The sequence below is a fragment of the Protopterus annectens genome, chromosome 13.part0 (genome assembly GCF_019279795.1).
Source record: "Protopterus annectens isolate FY-2018-M chromosome 13.part0, PAN1.0, whole genome shotgun sequence".
Classification (NCBI taxonomy): domain Eukaryota; kingdom Metazoa; phylum Chordata; order Ceratodontiformes; family Protopteridae; genus Protopterus; species Protopterus annectens.
The window spans coordinates 1,255,568,305-1,255,583,773 of record NC_056747.1 but is presented as its reverse complement, the minus strand read 5'-3'; the positions used below and the strand labels follow the sequence as shown (position 1 = coordinate 1,255,583,773).

The 15,469-nt window shown below is 40.2% G+C and overlaps 1 protein-coding gene across 1 annotated transcript in view; it reads left to right on the top strand.

Moving 5' to 3' along the window:
• The first annotated feature begins 8,667 nt into the window (after positions 1-8,667).
• Positions 8,668-15,469, top strand: part of TBKBP1 (TBK1 binding protein 1) — a 2,809,732-nt gene continuing 2,802,930 nt past the window's right edge. Inside the window, exon 1 of the mRNA XM_044055270.1 lies at positions 8,668-9,035. The gene's annotated coding sequence lies outside the window, so the exon portion shown is untranslated. The remainder of the gene's footprint in view (positions 9,036-15,469) is intronic.

Here is a 15,469-nt window from a genome sequence, read left to right as displayed (position 1 = left end):
AAATGAGTTTGCAGGGGTGTTTGAACTTGCAGGTAATCTTTAAAAATATTTATATATTTTTACCTTTGAATAAAGAAAAAAAAGAAGACCCAAGAAGAAGGTTGTATAGGAGCTGTTACATGGAGTAAAGGATTGATTAGATATCTTCAAAATATTACTTCTGAAAATTTTAAAAAGCTATTTAATTGCACTTAAAATATGTAATGAACATTTCATTGAAGTGAATATTTGAAATCTCTGTAATATTTCTAACATAAATAGAATAAAAGTATTTGCTTTGCTGTTTATCCCTAAAGTTATGTATGTGCTAAGATGTATTCAAATTGCTCCATTTAATAAATGGTTACTTTTTCTTCTTCTATTTCGGCTGTTCCCGTTAGGGGTCGCCACAGCAGATCATCTGTTTCCATTTCTTACTGTCCTCTGCATCTTGCTCTATCACACCAACCACCTGCATGTCCTCTCTCGCCACATCCATATATACATATATACATACATACATACAAATGATTCAAGCACGGGCATTAATGCCCTTCTAGCTTGCCAATATGCCAAAACACTTGTTCCCATAATAAATGTCCAGGCAGTCCTTAAAAATATCTAAACTAGTACTTGCTTTAATGTAATTTGGTAGTCTGTTCCAAGCATCAGCTACTCTGTCAGCGAACCAATTAGTACCTTCTCATTCCTATAGAACCTTCTCCATGGGTTATCTGATGATTCTCTAGTACTTTTTGATAACCCCAAACATTCCCAGGGGTAGTTCTCCCTAAATGCCCAATATACCTGAATAAGATCTCCTCTTAGATATCTGTAAGAGACACTGTACAAGTTAAGATATTTTAGTCTTTCATAATAACTTAGATTTTCACATCCATGGATGCCCTTAGTATATTTCTGCTGTACTCTTTCCAGTTTATTCATGCTTGGTTTCCTATAGGGTTTCCATATTGTTATTCCATACTCAAGTTTGGGTCTAATGTAACTGACAAACAGTGACTTCATTATGTTTGATTTCCCAGACTTTATAAATCTTTTTGTACAACCTATAGATCTATAACTATCATTAACCAATTCATAATCCATAAACCTTATCTTAGGCTTTCCTCTTTTCCTCTTACCTGGCAGCTCCATCCTTAGCATCCTTTTCCCAAAATACCTAGCATCCCTCTTCAGCACATGTCCAAACCAATGCCATCTTGCCTCTCTGACTTTGTCTCCAAACCGTCCAACCTGAGCTGACCCTCTGATATACTGATTCCTAATCCTGTCCATCCTTGTCACACCCAGTGCAAATCTTAACATCTTTAACTCTGCCACTTCCAGCTCTGACTCCTGCCTTTTCGTCAATGCCACTGTCTCCAACCCATATAACATAGCTGGTCTCACTACCCTCTTGTAGACCTTCCCTTTCACTCTTACTGGTACCTGTCTGTCACAAATCACTCCTGACACTCTTCTCCACCCATTCCACCCTGCCTGTACTCTCTTCTTCACCTCTCTTCCACACTCACCATTACACTGAACTGTTGATCCCAAGTACTTAAACTCATCCACCTTCGCCAACTCTACTCCCTGCATCCTCACTATTCCTCTATCCTCCCTCTCATTCACACACATATATTCTGTTTTAGTCCTGCTGACCTTCATTCCTCTCCTCTCTAGGGCATATCTCCACCTCTCCAGGGTCTCCTCAACCTGGTCCCTACTCTCACTACAGATCACAATGTGATCTGCAAATATCATAGTCCACAGGGCCTCCTGTCTGATCTTGTCTGTCAACCTGCCCATCACCATTGCAAATAAGTAAGGGCTCAGAGCTGATCTTTGATGTAATCCCACCTCCACCTTAAATGCATCAGTCACTCCCACCGCAGACCTCATCACTGTCACACTACCCTCGTACATATCCTGTACCACTCTTACATACTTCTCTGCCACTCCAGCCTTCCTCATACAATATCACAACTCCTCTCTAGGCACCCTATCATATGCTTTCTCCAAATTCACAAAGACACAATGTAACTCCTTCTCTATATTTCTCCATCAACACTGTCAGAACATCGCATCTGTAGTGCTCTTTCCTGGCATGAAACCATAATGCTGATCACTAATCATCACCTCCATTCTTAATCTAGTTTCCACTACTCTTTCCCATAACTTCAAGCTGTGACTGATCAGTTTTATCCCTCTGTAGATATTACAGCTCTGCACATCACCCTTATTCTTAAAAATAGGTACCAAAACACTTTTTCTCCAGTCCTTAGGCATCCTCTGACTTTCCTCGATTTCATTAAACAATCTGGTTCCACTGCCATTTCTCCTAAGCACATCCATGCTTCCACTGGTATGTCATCTGGACAAACAGCCTTTCCATTCTTCATCCTCTTGGTAGCTGTCCGTACTTCCTCCTTGCTAATCTGTTTCACTTCCTGATTCACTATCCCCACATCATCCACCCTTCTCTCTCTCTCTCATTCTCTTCATTCATCAGCCCCTCAGAGTACTCCTTCCATCTGCTCAACACACTCTCCTCGCTTGTGAGTACGTTTCCCTCACTATCCTTTATCTCCCTTACCTGTTGCACATCTTTCCCAGCTCGGTCAATAAATGGTTACGTAATGTACAAAAGTTAATATTATGAAGATAGGTAAAGTATTAGAAATACTGTAATATGTTAAACTAATCTGTCCCTTAATTCAGCTGGTATGAGCAAGTTATTAAAATGATATGTAAAATGCACCTGAATGGATATGAACTGCAACTTATACGATTAACTCCCCATTCCATCAAATTATTCTCATTTTAAATCTGAATATCATTTTAAAAATAATCTCCCTTTAAGCAGTTAAATGTGCTTATAGCATTTTCCAAATCCACTTAATCTTAAAAAAAATCTTCTTAGAACTGGTTATAAGCAGGACTACCAGCATATACAAATGTAAATCCTGAAGCAATGCAGACACATGTACTGTGGGAACGAGTAGAGGGCAGTTATTTCAGTAAGACTGCATGGCAGCTACCAGGAGAGGGGTCAGGTTAGAGATGTGAACTCCCTTCATTACTACCTGGATGACAGCCTTTCTTGCATTTGTCTCTTATTCCATCAAAAAGGGGAGGGGATTGCATGATCGATAATACAGGGTGATTAAAAAAAATGGCATAATAAATAAATACATGTAATAAATATCGGTCAGTTAAATGCATTTCTCAACCATTTCATCTGGCACTAAAAGGTCACTGTTGTTAGACAACAGCAAATCAACCCAGAATGTTATATTATCATTTTCACTGCTCACTGTATTACAAAAAAAATAAAAAAAAACATGATCTGAAGGCATTATTTATGAATATCTACATGCACATAAACATACACACACACCGACATATATATATATATATATATATATATATATATATATATATATATATATATCAAACTAGTGTGTGTACAATTTTTTTATCTCTGTCATTTGCATCTTATGCTGCATATTTGTAATGTAACTTATGCTTAACATAGGCAGCAAATAATACAATATATAAGTAGTTACTTGTTTTTTATTTTTGAAACTGAATTGTAATATTTGTAATATTTCATGAAAAGTACATTTTTTGCACAGCATTTCTCATCAAACCTTTGCTGTCTAAAAAAACAAAAAAAAATACAAAACAAAAAAAAAGAGCACACTCACTGAGTTCCACTCACCAGGCTAAACAAGGAGAAAGTTACTGTCAGCTGCCTGTCGGATGCCAGGATTCGCCACATAACGCATGCACTCAGGCCACTCCACAACAAGTACAAATATGACTCTGTCATTGTCCATATTGGTGTAAATGACCTCAGATGTACCTCCCTGGACTACATGAAAAGAGACATGGAGGAGCTCACCGATCTTGTAGCCCAAGCAGGTATAACCCTGCCCCTGAGTAGCATCCTGCCATTACCCAGAATGATACCACAGTACAAGGACAAAATGATTGACTTCAACAATTGGCTAAGCTTCTGGTGTCATTCTAAGGGGATCCAGTATCTGTCTGCCTGGGATGACATGATCAACAGACCACAATGCTTTACCAGAGATGGCCTCCACCTGTCGCCCTTGGGATTCTGGATACTGGCTGAGGCTCTTGCTACCCCTATAGTGCCTTTTTTAGGCAAGGTTCATATGACAAATTCATCACGGTAACAGGTACAAGCAAGCAAAATCTGAGGGTAATGCTACTCAGTGCTAGAAGTCTAAACCTCAAAATGCACTCTCTCGAGGAACTCCTTAAAATGAATAACATCAACATCTGTGCAGTGACAGAGACCTGGCTCAAGGCTCCAGAGAGCACCCCTGCATTACTAGGCTATAATTCATACCACACCTTTCAGCCACCTAACCTGGATCGAAACACTAAAGGCGGAGGCGTGTCCATATTCATTAAGGATATCCCCATCTCCAGGCTAGTTGCTCAGCATAATGCATCCGAGATTATCCAAGTGCAACTAACTCTGGGCAAGACCGCAATCCAAATTGTGGCTTGCTACAGATCCCCCACCATGTCCCAGGATTCTCACTTCTCATTTCTTGATACACTGGAAAATATTAGGGTACAACCCAACACCCTAATAATGGGCGATTTCAACTACCCCACCGTTAACTGGGAAAACTACTCATGTACCAACTCTTTTGCTCAACGTTTTTCTGGAATTCATAAATTCCGATGCCTTGGATCAACTTATCCACACCCCCACCAGGGGAAGCAATATCCTAGACCTGGTCATTACCAACATGGGCGACCGGTGTTCCACACCAGAGATCAATTCCTTGTTGGTCAGAACCGACCACAAGCTAATCACCCTAGACATCCACATCCCGCCCCCACCCCAACCCCATTAGGGAAACCACTGTAAAAAATTTCTCAAAAGCCAACTTCACGCTTCTTAAGACAGAAGTGGCAAACTTCACGACACCCGTGCAGACAGACAATAGAAGTACGACTCTTGAATCCTACACAAATGCACTTTATAAGCACTTACACGAGTGCATGAATCGTGCTATCCCTAACAGAACCAAGATGCTATCCTCCAACAAAAGGAAGCCAATCTGGTGGTCCCCTGCCATAAATAAACTCTACAACAGAAGAAAGAAACTGTTGCAAAAAAGAGTAAAATCCCATGATTGGAGGAACTCCCTGGTCAGCCTCAGTAAGAAGCTGAGATCCCCTCATACAATCCTCCAAAGCTAGTTATGAAAACATAATCGTCATTGATTCTAAAGACAATCACAAAGCATTCTATAGCTATGCAAAGAACCTCAATGGCAACACTCAGATCTGCTCTGAGTTACAGCACAATGGCACTAAATATACAGAACCAACTGATATTGTCAACATCCTGGCAGATAGGTTTAGTGCTAACTTTAACCCCCTCTCACCCCCTTAAGGGCCCATCTCTATACCAAAAGAGTGCAAAGTTCCTGTAATCACGGCTGCACAGGTAAAAAACACACTCTCCAAAGCCAAGAACACAGCATCCATGGGACCTGACAACATCCCAGGCTGCATTCTACATGAACTACAGAATGAACTGGCACCCCACCTAAGTACCATGTTCAGTCATAGCCTCACCTCAGGCTTTGTGCCCACTGAATGGTGCACAGCAACAGTTATCCCACTCCACAAAGTGGAGCCACCACGGACACCAGGAACTACCACCCCATTAGCCTGACGAGCCTGGTCTGCAAGGCCATGGAATGTATTATCATGGAACTTATAAACAAAGACATTGGTAATCTCCAAACTCTGGACCCCACACAGTTTGGGTTTGTAAAAGGCAGATCATGTCTCCTAAACCTGATAGACTTCTTTGAAGCAGTCATGAAAGCTGTAGATGAGGGTAAGGTGGTTCACACAGCCTATCTAGATCTCGCCAAGGCTTTCGACATCATCACCTACTCTAGAATTATAGATAAACTCACTAAACTAGGTATAAGTCCCTATGCCACAAGATGGGTTGCCAACTGGCTCACTGAAAGAACCCACACTGTGAAAGTAGCAGACTCCAAATCCGACTTCAGACCAGTGACAAGTGGAGTACCACAGGGCTCAGTCCTAGGTCCTCTCCTGTTTGGTATCTGCTTCTCTGAAGTACAGGCTAACACAGAAGGTCTTTGGCTAATGAAGTTTGCAGATGACTGCAAACTAGGAGCCATAATCGAAACTCCTAACGATGTGGACATCCGACAACAGGGCCTCACCGAGACAGATGCCTGGTGTCAAAGCCATGGCCTCAAGCTCAATGCCAAAAAAGTGCATTGTCATTCCCTTTGGTAAAAACTCTATACCCATGAACTACCACATAGGTGGTAATCTACTTAACACCCAAAGTGTGATGAGACCTTGGGACACAGGTGGACAGTAGTCTCTCCTTTGATAATCACAACGCCACAGTAGTCAGGAAATCCTTCTGTGGGGCATCCCTCATCACAAGTTTTCTCATCCAGGAAAAAAGAGGTCATTGTTCCCCTCTACTTGTCACTCATTAGACCCATTATAGAGTATAACACCCCTTTTGGTATGTACCTCACAAGACATTTACAACAACTGAAAAGGCCGCAGAAATACCTCACAAAGAGGATTACTGGCCTCAAACAGATGCCCTACGCAGACCGTCTAAAAAAACTCCATCTTTACTCCATTGCATATCGCCTACTCAGAGGTGATCTCTGCCTAACATACAAAGCTATGTAAAACCCAGAGCTGTTGGACATGCTCCACTTAAAGAAATCCCAATCCCTCCAAGCTACACGCTCTAGGGACCTAAACCTTGTCAGCACAAAAAACAGAATATGCTAGAAGGATAGATTCCTGTCCCAGAGACTTCCTATACTCTGAAACAAACTACCTGTCTATATCAAACAAAGCTCCTCATCAGCACTCTTCAAGAAAAATCTTGATGACTGGATGGGAAATAGGAAATTCACCCCAGGGATCACTTCTGTGGCTCTGCTCGACAGGGGCACAGGAAAATAACTTTCCTGGGTGGTGTAAGCCAGGGAACCTTATTGGCTAGGCTTACGTAGGCCCTTGGGCCGATAGCCTAGTACCTACCTATGAACCTATATGATATGCAGATTGTAGACCCTTCTTAATTAATTATGCAGGATTATTCTGTATTCTCCTAAAACAAAACACTGCTGCTTAACCCTTGCCAGTATGCCAGAATGGTGTGGCTTTATGTCTTTGAATGGATGACAGTCCAGTTTTATAACACTTATTTATAAGCTACCAAATCTTGAACAGTGTCTTGTCAATGTTTGCAAAGTGTCATGTTGTTCTTTGCCTTGGTGTTCTGTCCCTCAAATGCCTCTCAACTCTCCCAAAGTATTGTTCAGCGCGTATCTTGTAAAAATAACTCATCCCTGGCTGTAAAATCTAGAGCCATATCCCAAACAGAATATGACCCCTACCCGATTTTACTCATTTGCATTTGTGCTAAGATGACAGATGTGTTCAACAATTTTTGTTTAAAGCGCATCATAGTTATTAAAACACTTCAGTTATATGCATCGGGCTCATATTATGTGGTGTTGAGTTTAGGTTTAACACATACCCATAACTCTCAACTGTCCAGATTTTTGCCTCATATTTTGGGCCTGTTCCTGTTAAAATCTGTTTCTTCTAGCAAATCACTGATGATTGAAGTCACTAAATAATCACACAGGTTTGAGTTTCAGACTTTACATAATTCAGAAAATGCATGCACAAAACATGTTATTCTAGCAATTTTCAAAGTTTGTAAGATCAATATTTAAAATCTGCCCCTAATTTTGGGACTCTGCCCTCCCCCATTATTTAAACTTTGTCCAGATGTCTTGTGCTGAGAGGCTGAGAGAAACACTCTGTTTTGTAATGCTTATTATTAAACTTCATGATTATTTCTTCTGTTTTTGTAGGCTACATAATCCAGTTTTCACTAAATTATGTCAGAGGCACATATTTCTGCATTTACATTTTATTGTATTTACTTCACGCCGCTGCTGAAATGTACCTTCCTGAATTAGCTGAATATATATTTAGGAAGTTTAAAACGCATTTGTACTGCTGGTAAATCAGCTTTGCTGACCTTCAGGGGTGCAATCATGGGTAATAATTAGAAATTCAGAATCACGAAATAAATAAGAAATATATCCGAATGACTTCTAGGCTATCCAGGATGAACAGCTGTCCTTTTAAATCGAGATTCCAGAATGAAAACAGACATAAAATAACGCTTGCAAAACACTTGTAATCAACTTAGCACCCCCGTGAGAAGCAGCTGTTGTTTTAACTCAACTGCTATAAACAAAAGCAAATCATTCACAGTGCTAAGCTTTTACTGGCAGCGGTCCAGACTAGTTTTGCATGGCGTGTACAAGCCCTATATTCGCGCCCCCGCCCCTTTACAGGTAGCTCTGCTTACTGCACACCTCCCCGTGCCAGTGTAGGAACGTGCTGGCACAGCGCCCAATACACTTCGACGTAGGAACATCAGTGTGCGCTAGTTTAGGCCACGCCCCCGCAGCTTGCAGCTCGCGTCTACTAGCGGAGGTGTGTCCGTGCTCATCCCGGCAGCTGTCAATTTGTCGCGGGAGCGCGCGTGCTTGGAGGATGTGGAGTATTTGTAGGACCTGCGTGGGACCGTGAGCGGAGCTGTTGTTGGACGCTGCTGCTAACTGACAGGTGGGTAGGGGGCAGGAGTTTACCTTGCAGCTCTGATATTATGAGGACAGGGGAGATGTTCCAATTAGCCTTAGGATAGCTATGTCTGTTGCACCCTGAGATGCAGGCTGCTACCTGCACATATCCCATTCCCGAGTAACGGGGATGAAGCAGTAAAGGATGCTGCTTAATATACGCCACAATGCCTTTCGCTTCCTATTTCTGGAATATTGGAGTACTCGTGGATTATTCATTTGTTCTTTTTTTGCTGTGTGCGCAACTGTCTCCCACATAACTTGCTGAAATCATTTTTTCATGAAACCTGATATTTCCGTTCCACTCATTTGAAGGTGAGGCAAAACAAACATGGAAATGTTTTTCAGAGTTGATCTTTTCCCTGTTTATTATGACATTTTGTCCTCATTTTGATAGAATATTAATGGTTTTGGAGTTGTTATTAATATACTTTCTGGCATCACTAAGGTTGGAAGGTGCATTTCAATAGGACAAGCAGATGATTTGTTAAGGATGAAGCACATGGCGTGGCCGTTTACATGAGGCTGCTGTAATTTTAGATAGGAAAGGACAGCAGAAGTGTTTTGGATTGCATGCTTTTGACAGACTGGGCGGGGTGGTACTGTACAGCAGAGTCAGGCAAACGAATGTGTTCACTATACAGCCAAGGCAAGGATCCAGTTTGGATGCACTACAACAGGCAAAGCTGCGTTGGGTTGATGCAGACTTCTACCTAAGAATGCAATGCTTTATGCAGTACAGTAGTTGCTTGTGCTAGCAGAAAAAAAAGTCTGTGTACATACATTTTAGGTTGATATTTGAAATTCTTACATAGATCAGCTGTGACTGCCTTATTGTATTTCCTCATTTTGGGACAATTGAACAGTAACTACATCTTTATGATAATAGCCAAAGGTGCACATCTGGAAAGATTGCAAACATCACATATAATCCAGTTAGTATTTTGTACAGGTGTATTTTATTTTTGAAATTGTCAGATGTGGTAATTTGTTTAGAAATTTAACAGCAAAACCCTTTTTTTTTTACATTGCAAATAAACTTTACAGGGTGAACACTGTTTGGACCTCTTTTAACCCAAATGGGTGACATGGTTGTGCATCTAAAATAAAACCTTAAGAAGGGGATTATAAAAAAGCAATAGATATACAAATAATACCTTTCCATGGTTCCACAATGGATTAGTTTAATATGGGACAGTGGTTTACTGATTTTACTGATATAAAATAAACCACTTTAATAAAAAGAATAATGTTTATAATATGGATGAGTATACAATATATTACTTTGAAGACTGTTTCATCAAAGCTCATTTGGTCATACTAAACTGGCAGAGTAGGCTGACACTGAGAAAAAATACAGACACCAAGCAGTTATATTTAACTCCAACATGACCAAATGTTGAAATCATAATTTTTGTTGCTCTCAGCCCTTTTGGATTTAGCTGAAAGGATGCTGATTATGTATCTTTGGAGAGGCCACAGAGGTTTCTCCGCAAGAAATTACAGGTTACACAAAACATGTCTTATATGGAAAGACTGAAAGTCCTGTCACTGTATTCTGTCTCCTACAGGTTGCTAAGGGTGACCTGTACCTGGCTTACAGTGGAGTATCTGACCCAACCCTGATGGAAATGCTACTCCTTCATAAATCAAACTGCATAAGGGTTACTTACTTGAGGTATCTTAATCTAGTCTCTAACATGAACAGGTCATGTTGGCGAGATAGATGTATCTCCCAGATACTGCCACTTCTCTGGAACAAGCTTTCAGTTCATGTGAAACAGACCCCCTCCCCGATTCTCTTCAAATGCATGACCACACATGTCGATTGATTATATTTCTTTACTTTGTTGATTGTGGGATAGGGAAACATCGCTTTGAACTGACTGTGACTGATCATTTCCTGTGAGTTTCTTTTACAGAGATCTGTAAAATGTGGAGGAGAGTGTATACAAAGCTGAATGTGGTTTGTTTTTGGGCAATCAGATACAATGTCATTACTTTTTTATTTAACTGGATTTTTTGTTTGTTACCTCTGTATTTCTCTAGTCATTGTTAAAGTTCATTCTCTAGTGTAAACTGTCTTATGCTGATGACTCGGTCCTCATATGTGCAACCGTGTACCTACTAACACTTCAGGGGATCACTCAGATTCTTTCACTGATATTGAAACTTGGTCAAAAGATGCAAATCTACTTTTAAATCCTAAAAAAAAATATGCTTTTCCCTACTAAATAATATAAAAATTAAACATATCCTTTTAAAGTAACCTCATCATACAATGCAAAAATCAAAACTGTGACCCAAATAAAACTTCTGGACATCCTAATTTACAGTAATCCCAAATTTGACCAACACATATCACAAGCAATTAGAAATAACACCAGAAAGTCAGTTTTCTTTATAGAACCAAATACTGCTTGACAGATGGTGCAAGTTAAACACTAATATCTACCTACCTATGGTCTTCTATCCCAACTATATGCCTCAGTTATTCTTACAAGCCTAAATACTACATTTACAGCTGGACGTTTACTGCTTCAATAAAGTAACAAAATTTGCTGTCAACATTACATATAGGACTTATCATTGTTGGGCCCTGAATGAACTAAACTGGCTTGAGCTACCCAACTGTTTAACATGCTCACAACTTCTTACTGCACATTACCTTATACAAGCACCAGAAAAATTTTCAGCACTTAAAGACACCCTGCAGCTCTACCCTCCAGGTAGAGACCTTCACTCAGCCAATAAGTTCTTAGTAATCACAACCAAGTCTAATACTCAGCAGGTGACTTGTTGTACTCCCTTTATACATCTAAACTCTGAAACACCATTCCAGCATACCTAAAACAGAGCACGAACCTCTCTGCCTTCAGTCCCTTACCGAAATAACACCTAAACCATATGTCTAAACTCTGAAACACCATTCCAGCATACCTAAAACAGAGCACGAACCTCTCTGCCTTCAGTCCCTTACTGAAATAACACCTAAACCATATGTCTAAACTCTGAAACACCATTCCAGCATACCTAAAACAGAGCACGAACCTCTCTGCCTTCAGTCCCTTACTGAAATAACACCTAAACCATATGTAGCCATGCAGAATCTCCTCACCTGGGTAACTCCATTTTCTTTTGTCAATTCATACATCAGGTCCGTTTATAACCTGTATCCTTTTTTACACAAACCATTATACCACGCCTACTCACTTCCTTTCCTACCTTAATCCCGACTTTGCATTTCAATTTCTTTCTGATCTTCCCACTTTATCCATCCCCTGCAAATATTCTTCACACTCTGTTATAACCAGATTCAATGTCAGTAAGTACCCTAGTATTGTTAACCTCACTGTCCTTGACTCATCGGCTATATAATGCCTCTCTCCCTATTCTTAACTACTATTTACCTACTGACTAATGTTTCACACTCTTTACTCCAGTTTTATGAATTCTTAACTCTTGTACTGTAACCCATCTTTCTCATGTTTTGTAAATCATACCTAATGTTTGCTTGACACATAGATTGCACAAGAACTGTTAATATCATGTGTAATGTCAACATGGAAAATATTTGTTTTATGTTGCATAGTGTCTCGGCTGGGGTGCCTTCTGTGCGGAGTCTGCATGTCCTCCTGTGGTCGCGTGGGTTTCCTCCAGGTGCTCCGGTTTCCTCCCACATCCTAAAGACATGCAGTAGGGGGATTGGACACTCTAAATTGGCCCTAGGTGTGAGTGTGTGCCTTCTGTGGAAGGTTGGGCACCGGGCTAGCAACTCGACACTGTAAAACTCCACTGCCAATCATGAGTGGACAGATGATCCGCTGTGGTGACCCCTGACCGGGAAAAGCCGAAAAAAGAAGAAGAAGAAGTGTCTCTGCAGAACAATTATCTGTTTGTGCTTAGATGTCTCAGGAACTACCTAAATAATGTATCTTTTTAAAAAAAACTTGTTTTATCATGCTTACCTTATATGTATCTGCTGTAGCGTTTCTCCTCAGACCTCCTCTGAAAATGAGCTTTGCCCATTTAGACTTTCCTGGTAAGCAAATTAATAAATAAATAGATACATTAGACTGTTCTAGATGTACAAGTACTGGAATTGCATCATCTTGAAGTATGACTTGTTGTGACACACGGAAGTTTTGGGTGCTTTTCAAAACAATAGACTGGCTGCTTCACAACTGTGAGTTTTAACAGTTTTTTACTGTTATATTCTCAATTCAGCAAAAAAAAAAAATAATAATAATAATAATGTGAAGCCTTATGGGTACCCCAATACCAAGCTGTGATGCATTGCAAAGAGTTATGCTAATCACCATTATGTACTTCATTTTGGTGGGCAGAGCCTAGGTTGTACGAGATTAGCTGGAAGATTACACAGATTAAAAACAGTGTCTCAGTTTTTATTTTGTTTGCTTTCATTTTTTTCCTAAGATTTTGGAAACTTGACTTAGGGCAGTGGCAGGTGGATTTTCCGTTGCTTTTGGGCACCGCATTGTTAATGTCTTCCTTATTAGATTTGCCCTTTTTAGTTGTGGTGCCTTTAAGAACATTTCTTTGCCAAATAGGCCCTTGGAAATTCTTCAGCGTTCAGGGGCAGATATGCCATATGCATGTCTTCAGTGCCTGTGATCATGGTGACTCAATTTTTTTTCCCTGAAGTTTAGTCTCTCAGAAGCTTAGTCATTAGCATGGCATAACAGTAGAAGGACTTATGGTGTACTCTGAGCATAGACCATGTTGTTAGTAGAATTGCTTTGAAAAGCAAATGACTTTTTATTCCACCTGCAACATGCAACTAGAAATGGATGATAATACAATCAGTTGCCACTTTACTGCTGTTCAGGGGACTTTCGCAGACCACCCAAATGATTAAGGATGATTCCTCTAAAATTATTTGGACTATGGTTTGAAGGCATCAACATTTGGAGCTGGTTATTTAAAGTGTTTGTGAGTGGCTGTTAACAGATGGAGATTCCAGAAGACAGGTCAGTGGTATAAAGCTTAGTTAGCTGCTAGCATTAATAACTTGAAGTTGTTTGTGGGTTTTTGGAGTATTGTAGATGTAGTTACTGATAAAATGCTTTGCTATGCCTTTGTGGGTGGCTAGGTAAAGATAAAATTCAAAGCTGTAAAAAGACCACAAGAGGAGACAGCACCTGGACATTTGTTTATTTATTTGTTGATTGATTGAGTGCTTGGTTATTGTTGCTGAACTACTACAATGACCATTACAACTGTGATTATTATATGCATCCCTTTTTCCCATTTTGAGATCAGTGTGGCATCATGAGTATGCATGAACATCATCTTCACTTGTGACTTGTGGAAGGGTATGACTTGGTCCCCAGTATTGTCAACATCTGAGCCGAACATAGGTTCATTGGTTCATAGGTAATTACAAGGTTGATGACCTCAGGGGCCTTTTTAAGCCTAACCATGCTTCCCAAGGTGAGAATAAACCCCTGTACCTTGTTTGTATGAGGTAAATACCTTAATCATTGTGCCAATCCCAAACTCAAAGATTATTTTTAACTTTGTGAACTTTGGGGTAGAGGGTTTAATACTTTCATTCAGCAATATTTGTAGTCCTTTTCCCATATAATTGGAGACACAAGCAGTTACAGTAAGTTCACAGCTGCTGTTAGTGTATAATGTTTAAGTTGCTTACCTTACAGTCACAAGGTGCCGGGTTTGATTCTCACGTGGGGTGGGAACTAATTGGCTAGGCTTAAAATGGCCCACAAGGACAGTTAGTCTAGTACTATTCCATGAACCTATGAACCTAAATCCACAGAGGGAGAGGAAAACTGAATTAAGGCAGTGCCAAGTGGGGCAGACAGGAATGGAGAAATGCAATTATGCTGAGAGAGTGTTGCAGAACATAAAAAAGTTAAATCTGTTAAGGTAACTTTGCTTCTACGAACCTTATAAGGGAAGTGCATTTCAAAGAATGAACTGGGGTTTCAGCATGATTGTGGGTTGGTTACTGATAAGAGAGGTGGGCTTTGTAGACATCTGTTTCACGATGGCATTCAGCCTCTATAACAGATGTACTTTTTCTCTCTGTCTGTTAACTGTCAGCTTTTCCAGTAGGTCTTGAGTTCATTTCTCTTCATACACTGGACTGTCAGAGACTATTGGCAGGGGCAAGAAACACCTGGAAGCCTGTTGAGACAGGAGTGAATGTTAATTGGCCTTCTGCCCTGCATCACTCTTTTAACATACTTTGAGAATAAGGGTTTAGCTTTCTCTGAGCTATAAGAAAGCGCTCTTGTCTCAGAGTTCTGAGAGTCTGGATTCACGCCATCCACACTATGACCATCAGACACTTAATCTCCCCAATACATTTACTTTTCTTTGCTCTGTTTTGTATGTAGGGCTATAGCCTGAGCTAAACTAGTATACAGAGCTTGGGATGGGATGAGGGGGACATGCTGTAAACTTGAGTGGTAGTTAATGAAGCTCCCTGTGTTATTTAAACTCATGTCAGTGAACTGAGTGGATGCAAACGCTAATAGCATGTGACACAAAAATGTACAAAAAAATCCACTTAAAACTTTTAAAAGAACAGAAAAAAACCTGATACAGAGCACGAGTGGATTAAATAAAATTTATGGTTTTATTAAGCGCTTTTCGTCTAACTTAATAACTAGACTTCCTCAGACCTCAGACACAAAAATGTGCTTTGCAGGTCTTTGCACACATGTTAACTTGTTCCTGAGGTAGAGAGAGTCTGTGAGTGA